Below are 9,842 nucleotides of genomic sequence, written 5' to 3'. Positions count from 1 at the left end.
AGCACTCTGATTCCCATGCCAGGTTATTCTGGGAGGCTGAGTGGGAAGGATGGGCCCCCATTCACCACCTAGAAGTGGCAGAGTGGATGCCTTATTTTTCAACTAGCGAGTTGGGAAGATTGCAGACTGGAGAGGGCTGGGGAGAAAGAGCCTCTTTAAACCTGTATACGAAGAGATTCATGACCCACACATGAAACTAATAACCAGAATTAACATGACAAAAATTTGAGATCTACAGTAGAGAATACCACCCAAGTTTCAGATAAGCCTCAAGGTAACACACAAATGAAGCACACTGGACCTGCATGCTAAGGCTGAACAGATGATGCAGCTGGAAGGCTGTAATAGGACTCAGAGTCTCATGCATAATATCCTAATTTGCAGGATATGATTTTTTAAAAAAATCATCCGTTAGACCAAGAATCAGGAATATCACAATTTAGCATCATACCTGACAGATGCTACAATGGAGATGATACAGATATCAGAATTTTTTGACAAGAATTTTAAAGTAGTCATCCTAAAAATGCTTTAATAAGTGATTAGTAACACTTTTGAAACAAATTAAAAAATTGAACAATTTCAGCAATGAAATAGAATGTACATATTAAAAAAACTAAGTGGAAGCTGTAGAACTTAAAAATATAATGACCAAAATTTAAAAATTCTAAATGTACTTGATAGCAAAAATGATATAATAGAGGAGAGAATCTGTAAACTTGAAGATAGATGGATAGAAATTACCCAATTTGAACAAAAGACAGCAAATGGACTTTAAAAAAATGAATAGGGAGTTCCCATCATGGCTCAGTGGTTAACAAATCTGACTAGGAACCATGAGGTTGTGGGTTTGATCTCTGGCCTTGCTCAGTGGGTTAAGGATCTGACATTGCTGTGAGCTGTGGTGTAGTTTGCATATGTGGCTCGTATTCTGCATTGCTGTGGCTCTGGTGTAGGCCAGTGGCTACAGCTCCAATTCAATCCCTAGCCTGGGAACCTCCATATGCCATGGGAGTGGCCCAAGAAATGGCAAAAAAGACAAAAAAATAAAATAAAAATTAAAAAAAAATGAATAGAACCTCAGAGACCTGTGGGACAATAAAAAAATATCTAAAATCCATGTCATCCAAGAAAAAAGAAAAAGAATGTGACCAGAAAAATATTTGAAGAAATAATGCTTGAAATTCTCCCAGGATTTGAAAGAAGCATAAACCTAGATTTAAAAAGCTGAGTAAGTCCCAGACAGAATAAATCCAGGAAATCCATGCTCAAACAATCACAATCTAACTTTTGAAAGCATAGGACATAGGGAAAACAGAGAGAAATGATGCATTACTTATAGAAGAATAAATATTTGAAGGAAAATTGATTCCTCACCAAAAATTACCATGTTGAGAAAGAAATGGCATGTTTTCCAAATGTTGAAAGAAAAGAAATATCAACTCAGAATTCTATATCCAGCAAAAATATCCCTCAGGAACAAGGTGATAATAAAAGCATTCTAAGATAAAGGAAAACCAGGAGAAATTGTCACTAATAGACCTATCCTAGAAGAATGACGAAAGAAATGTCTTTAAAACAGAAAAGAAATGATACTAGAAGGGAAATTGGAACACCAGGAAGGAAGAGATAATGGGTAAAATGGAGTTGAATAAAATAGACTCTGCTTCTCCTCCTGAGTTTTAAAATATAAGTTTGAAGTCAACTATATTCCAATGAAATTTTTAAAAATTAAAAAAAATTTAAATAAATTCTTTTTTATGTTTGAAGCAAAAATTATAACATCATTTAATGTGGTGCTCAATGTATATATAGGACGTATTTAAGGCAATTATAGAGTATGGGGAGAATGCTAAAGGAACCCAAATGGAAGGATTTCTACATTTCATTCAAAGTGGTAAAATAGTGACACCAGTAGACTGTGGTAAATTATATATGCATATTTTAATACCTATAGCTACCACAAAGAAAACTACACAAAAAGATGCACTTAAATACTTCAGATAAATAAAAGTATAACTCAAACAGTGGAGAGAGAAATAGAGAGAAACAGAAAAAAATAAAATACATCACAAATTATACTAAATGTAAATGGTCTAAATACATCAGAGACCGGCAGAATGGATTAACAATCATGACCAAACTACATGCTGTCTATAAGAAACTTACTTCAGTTATAATGATATAGATAGTTTAAACAACAGACAGTGAGATGGGCATTACTTGAGTGGGCAAGGGACAAACTGATGTCTGATGCTTAAGTCAATGTATCAGAGATGTCATCAAGTTCAGAATCAAAGTCGGAGGGACAATTCTGAGCTCCCACTGTGAAGCAGGTGTTTGACAAATATTGTCCTCTATGATCACCACTGCCCTACAACATAATGTTATTGTTCCATTTCGCATAATGAGGAAACTGTTGTTTTAAGTCTTGTCTAAGATCAGGCGGCTAATAAATAGAGACAAGAGGCATTCAAGCACAGGTAGAGTATTTTTTCGATTCTAGACTTAAAGCAGAACTGGAAGGCAAGAAGCATGGAACCAAGCAAGAGGACTTGAAAGTTAGAAGAGTGGGTCCTTGGAGTTCCCGTGGTGGCACAGTGGTTAACGAATCTGACTAGGAACCATAAGGTTGCGGGTTCACTCCCTGCCCTTGCTTAGTGGGTTAACGATCCAGCGTTGCCATGAGCTGTGGTGTAGGTTGCAGACGCGGCTCGGATCCAGCGTTGCTGTGGCTCTGGCATAGGCCAGTGGCTACAGCTCCAATTCAATCCCTAGCCTGGGAACCTCCATATGCCGCAGGAGCGGCCCAAGAAATAGCAAAAAGACAAAAAAAAAAAAAGAAGAAGAAGAGTGGGTCCTGGAAAGGTTGTCAGATTTCTAGGATGGCCCCATACTGGAATTTGGAGCCTGAGCTCTGACCCACAGCTTTTGTATTCCCCCTACTCTAGTGCTCACATTCAAGAGATATCCCACATACCTGATGGTACTTATGGTTTTTGGTTTAAAAAATTTGAATGTAAAAAAGAAAAAATTTAGATGTGGTCATGATTGATATCATTTTTTTCAAAATAAGTATTTAATTTTCTGGATATTGTTACTTCATTATTTATAGACAAAATGGTATGATGTCTGGGATTTTCTTTGAAAAAATCCAATGTGATGAGGGAGGGGGGAAGAGAATAGTGTGTAGATATTACACACTTATGATTTATTGAAGCTGTCTAGTGCATCTGAAATTTTCCATAATAAAATGTTTTCTAAAAATGTACTCCAAAGATAGATGGGAAGGAAAAAGAAGACATATTTCTGAGGGAGAAAAGGAGGCCATGTCAATTTCCCACAGATTTGGGTTGGGGGTTAGAGGTGAGGAGAGATACTCTTGATACTGACTAGGTGGAAGTGAGTTTTAACTATTTCCGGGCATGAATCAGCAGTTTTTCCCCACAATCTGTTGCTAAGTTTGCCCAATTCTCAGTCCAGTCTGCCTATAATCCAGGCCTAAGGAGAGCTGGGTCTGCCAAGGGGTCCTTCCAAGAGCCATCCCCTTGGGGAGCTGGGGGTCTGAGATGGACACCCCATATCAAGGGAACACCAAGGGGACAGGACAGAGGCCTCTTCCACACAGCCTGCCTCCTTTTCTGGGGAAAGGACAGAGGCCTCTTCCACACAGCCTGCCTCCTTTTCCGGTTGTCTTCCAGCCCCTCATTTTGCATGAATTCACCTGACACTTAAATATTCCAGCCCTTTATCTTTTCACATTCTGTTCCTGTTCCACCCTTTTCCCAAAGCCATGTCTGTGCTGGAATGCCCACTCCTTGCCAGCTCACTAAATCACTCTGCTTCCCAGTTCCTAAAACATTTCTGATATATGTATCCTCCAAGAAATTCCCTCAATATTTAGATAAGGGGTGTTGTTTTCCCACCACAATCCCTTCCTTGCATACTCCTCCACCAAACACATAAACCCATTTGCTTTTCATTAACATAAAACATAAACCCTCAGTTTATTAATTTAGATGTCTGTTTCTAATATTTTGATCTGGCACAGTGGTCTGAGCTGATGTGTCAGCTGCCAGGAGGTGGGAACCACACCAGTTTTCTTAATTCACGCTGTTCAAGCAAGTCAATGAAAGGCACAGTCAGGTATTCGACAAGTGCTTTGGAAAAGGAGGGTCATCTTTGTAAGAGGAATGGTAAATATGTTCAGGTATGGATGTGTCCTCCCCTGCCCCTTGCTGTTCCCCTTCTCTCAGGCCCCCAGGACATGAATGTAGCCTCCTCATATAGGAAAACACCAAAATCCAATATTCCAGATGCTTTCTTCCCTGATGTCAAAACTTCTCTGTCCCATCTCCCTAGGACTCTCATCCTTGATGGAACAGCCAACCACTTGGGTGGTGATGACTTAATGGATTACTCCACCCAGCTTAACATTTGCATTTTAATAATGGGTTCCAAAGGGTAAATATTGTAGGCACTTGGAGCATCTTTGGTGACCAATGGAGGAGATATTTTGGAGAGTAGGTGGTTTCCAGAACCCTTCATATCAGTCCTTGTGGGCTGCTGCAAGCAGCTGGCACAGAGTTCAAGTTATAAATCATCCAATAAGTTGTGACAAAGCAAAACACTGGCAAATCATCTCCAACCAGTTAATGAAGGCTTTATGAAGATAATATTTGTATCCACTCCTAAAGAATATGGGAGCCTCTTTGAAAAACAGAAGTCTAGAGTTGAACACCATCTCTGATCACAGCTGGATTTGCCTCTGAGGTGCTGGCATTGGGGGTGGGGGTAGGGCTTTCACCTCAGAGTTTCGGAGTTTGGGAGCGGTTTCCCTGTGGGCTTTGTTGGGGAGGAAATGTATTGTTGGAAAGACGACAGACAGAAGTCTTCCAGCTCCATATTCCCAGGCCTCTTCTAAAGTATGTACTGGGATTTTTGACTGAACTTCCACATGCTTTATCATTGTGGACTAATTTGAAAAGGTAAAACTTCTTTTCCAGAACAATGAGTCAAAGATCTCCTTCAAGGCTGCCAAGGAGCCTGTGAGGGTCCCTCCCACTCTTCCTCTCCAGCTTTGGCCTTCTGACATCAGTAAAGGCTTTCCTGGACTAGAGGCCTTGGCCTTGGGCCTAGAAAGCATCACTGTGGACAGCCCAGACATGAGGCTGATGGCCCAGATAATTGGACGATCTGGGCCCAAATGCCAGTTTCTTAAACCAAAGAGATTTCTGTGCTGTTTGACCTATCATTTCAGCCAGACAGAAAAGCTTTGACGTTTCTCCCCCACTCCCTTTTTTTAAACAATGTGGAATGCTATTCCACATCTAATTATACCCAAGAAATGTGACAACTGTAATTTTAGGAATCCAATTCCCACCACAATTTTGTAAAACTTACAGACTCTATTCATCAATAAATTATGTATAATTAAGCATTCTAAAATGATTTTTTCTTTTTGCCCCATTTTAAACATTTCCAGCTCATCAGTAACCGTTTCATATTACATAATGATTTTCAGAGATATGCATATTATAGATACACATACATGACAGATATATATATTTAATGCTTCAATTTATATGCATTAAAATTAAATTTTATTGTGAATAGTTATGTGAGTTTTTAACATATGCAGAGGTTCTTATAACCACTGTCACAGAGAGGCTATGGAACAACTGCAACACCTCAAAGAAATCCCTTGTGTTGCCCGTTTGTAGTGAAATCCTTATTATGTCCTTAGTTCATGGCAACCACTGATCCATTCTCCATTACTGCATCACTGCAGTTTTGCTTTTTCCAGAATGTCTTATACATAAAATCACATGGTAGGTACTTTTCGAGAGTGACTTCTTTCACAAACCATAATACCCATGTTGTTACACATATCCAGAGTTCGTTACACCAAATGTTATACCCAACTATTTTCCATGGTGACTGTACCATTCGGCATTTCCACCAAAAATATATGTATAAGATTTCCAGTTGCTTTTTACCCTTGTCAACACTTGGGATTGTTCATATTTGGGGTCTTTTGTTTGTCTAATTTTGCCATTCAAATAGGGTTGTAGTGCTATGTCATTGTGGTTTTCATTAGCATTTCTCTAATAGGTAATGATATTGAGATCTGTTTCATCTGTTAATTTGTTCTCCATCTATCTTTTTTGGTAAAATGTTTTGCTCCTTTTATTACTTTTTTTTCTTATGTGTTCTTAATAGATTCTGGATATAAGTCCTTTGATAGATGATTTGCAAATATTTTCTCCCAGTCTGTGGCGTGTCCTTTTATTCTTTAACAATGTCCTTTTCCGAGCAAGCATTTTTAAGTTTGATTAGGTTCAATTTATCAATTTTTAATGGAAAAAATTCTTTCTGCTGTCATAACTAGGGTCGCACCCAAGGCATATGAAGATTCCCAGGCTAGGAGTTGAATCAGGGCTGCAGTTGCCGGCCTATACCACAGCCACAGCAATGCAGGATCTGAGCCACATCTGCGACCTACACCACAGTTCATGGCAATGCTGGATCCTTAACCTACTGAGCTAGGCCAGGGATCGAACCCATAGCCTCATGGTTACTAGTTGGATTCATTTCCACTGTGCCATAACGGGAACTCCCTTCAGTTAACTTTTTAACATGGAGTAAGGCGTATATAGAAGTCCTGTTGTATTTCTTTCTTTTCTTTTCTTTTTTGGCACATGATGTTTAGTTGTTCCAGAACCATTTATTGAAAAAAAACCCCATTCTTTCTTGACTGAGCTGTCTTTACTACTTTGTCAGAATTCAGTTGACCATATTTTTTTGGCCTATTTCTGGATTTTTTTGTGTTTAATCGATGGGTGTGTCTAATCTTTTGCCAAAGCTACACTGTATTTCTTTGTTTTTTGTTTTGTTTATTTGTTTGTTTTTTGCTTTATAGGGCCACACCTGCAGCATATGGAAGTTCCCAGGCCAGGAGTCAAATGGGAGCTACAGCTGCCAGCCTACACCATAGCTATAGCAATGCCAGATTTGAGCCATGTCTGCAACTACACCATAGCAAGTGGCAATGCCAGATCTTTAACCCACTAAATGGGGCCAAGGATCAGACCTTCATCCTCACGGATACTAGTCAGGTTCGTTTCCACTGAGCCACCACAGGAACTCCTACTACACTGTATTGATTATTGGAGTTTTCTCATGTTTTAAAATCAAGTAACGTGAGTCTTTAAAGTTTGTTCTCTTTTTTCAAAATTGTTTTGACTCTCTGTTCCCTTAACTTTTGCATATACACTTTTATCAGCTTGTATATATGTATAAAGAATCATGTTAAGACTAAAACTGTACATCAATTTAGGGAGACTGAACTTTTAAGTAAGTCTTCTCATCTGTGAACACAGTGTGTCATTTTATTTATTTAGGTATTCTTTGATCTTTTTCTTTTTTTTTTATTTTTTATTTTCCCACTGTACAGCAAGGGGATCAAGTTATCCTTACATGTATACATTACAATTACATTTTTTTCCCCACCCTTTGTTCTGTTGCAACATGAGTATCTAGACAAAGTTCTCAATGCTACTCAGCAGGATCTTTGATCTTTTTCATTGGTATTTTATATTTTTGGCATTCAGATCCTGCATACCTTTTGTAATATATATATGTGTGTGCGTGTATATATATATGTATGTATTTCATTTTTGGAGGCTACTATAAATGTTACTAGTTTTAAAAATATCAGTTTCCAATCATCCATTATTATTTTACAGAAATGCAATTGATTTTGTATATTGCTTTTAGTGCTATAGCCTTTGTAACCTCAATTATTAGCTCTAAGAACTTGTAAAAAATAGATTGTTTGCAATTTTCTGCATAAAATAATAATGTAATCTTTTTTTTGTAGTTGTTTTTTGCCTTTTTAGGGCCAAACCTATGGCATGTGGAGGTTCCCAGGCTAGGGGTCAAATTGGACCTGTAGCTGCTGACCTACACCATAGCCACAAGAATGCCAGATCTGAGCCAAGTCTGCAACCTACACCACAGCTCATGACAATGCCAGATCCTTAAGCCACTGAGCAAGGCCAGGGATAGAACCTGCGTCCTCAGGTATACTAGTCAGATTCCTTTCTGCTGAGCCATGAGAGAACTCCTTTTTTTTTTTAATAATAAAAATCTTGAATAAAGATTTTTTTCCCTTTCAAATCTGAATGTCTTTTATTTCTTTTTCTTGCCTTATTATATCTGTAAGAGTTCCAATATTATATTGACTAGGAGAAGTACAAATATACATGCATGTCTAGTTCCTGTCTTAGAAGGAAAACATTTAGTTTATTGCTGTTAAGAATTATGTAGTTGTTGTTTTTTATATTCTTTTTATCAGATTAAAGAAGTATATTTCTAGTCTTAGTGTGCCTAGATTTTTTTAAAAATCACGCTTTGTTGCTTTTTTTCTACATGTGTTGATATAATCATGTAATTTTTCTTGTTAATTCTGTGTGATGGCTATTTTTATGTTGTAAACTTGAGGGTGTTTGGGGATGAGATGAACATTTAAATCAGTGAACTTTGGGTAAAGCCCTTTATAATGCGGGTGGCCCTCTCCAATCAGCTGAAGGTCTGAACAGAACAAGACTGGCCTCCCTGAGCAAGAGAAAATTCTCTATCACCACCTTTGAATTTCATTTGCACCAATGGCTCTTCTAGGCCACAAGCCGACCGGCCCACATTGCAGATTTCAGGTTTCCCAACCATGCAAGCCCATTCCTCAGAATAAGTCTTTTTATATACATATTTATGTTATTTTATATTTATAGAAGTTCATTTCTATGAAATCTCTATAATTGCTATACTTATAATTTAAAAAAATTTTTTAAGGCCACACCTGTGGCATATGGAAGTTCCCAGGCTAGGGGTTCAATTGGAGCTGCAGCTGCCAGCCTATACCAGAGCCACAGCAATATTGGATCCGAGCAGCATCTGCAACCCAAGCCGCAGTTTGCAGCAATGCTGGATCCTTAATTCACAGAGCAAGGCCAGGAACAAAATCCACATCCTCATGAACACTCTGTCAGGTTCTTAACCTTCTGAGACACAATAGGAATACCTATATTTATAATTTTACATAGAAAATATATTGGCCATACATATCTATATATAACTAAAGATAGATATGTGAAGAGATTTATTCTAAGGAATTGGCTATTTATTATAAGGAATATAATATATATTAATTTTATTAATAGCCATATAATTATATATTAGATATAATATACAGTTGACCCTTGAACAATGCCAGGCATAGGGATCTCGACTTCCTCTCAGTCAAAAATCTGCATATAATTTTGCAGTCAGCCCTTCATATTCACTGTTACACATCCATGGATTCAACAACTGTGGATTGTGTAGTACTATAGTATATACTTATTGATAAAAGTCTGCATATAGGTGGACCCATGCACCTCAAACCTGTGTTATTCTAGGGTCATCTGTAATGCATATATTTACATCTACTATGAGTTCTCTTTCTCTGGAGAACTCTGACCAATATAGACTTTTGGTAAGGAGGGTAGTGATTCTGATTTCGGAGAGACGGAAGTGAGTGATTCTCTGCTCAGGAACTGAACTTGGGCAACCTGAGTGAAAACCAGGAATCCTAGCCACTGGGCTAGCTAGAGGTTGAAAGCAGAACTGCCCTGATTCTTGCCCCCTGTTGAAAGCAAGAATATTTTAGGGAGGCAAAGACTGTAAAAACAGGTATGAGGTTTATTGTTAGAGACACAATACAACATGTGGGAGAGCACAGAAATACAGACTATTAGTCTATTTATCTAAGGAGAGGCAAAGAAGTAACACGCACACAAAGA

Source organism: Sus scrofa, chromosome 1 (genome assembly GCF_000003025.6).
Source record: "Sus scrofa isolate TJ Tabasco breed Duroc chromosome 1, Sscrofa11.1, whole genome shotgun sequence".
Taxonomy (NCBI): domain Eukaryota; kingdom Metazoa; phylum Chordata; class Mammalia; order Artiodactyla; family Suidae; genus Sus; species Sus scrofa.
Note: the sequence above shows the minus strand (reverse complement) of the source record.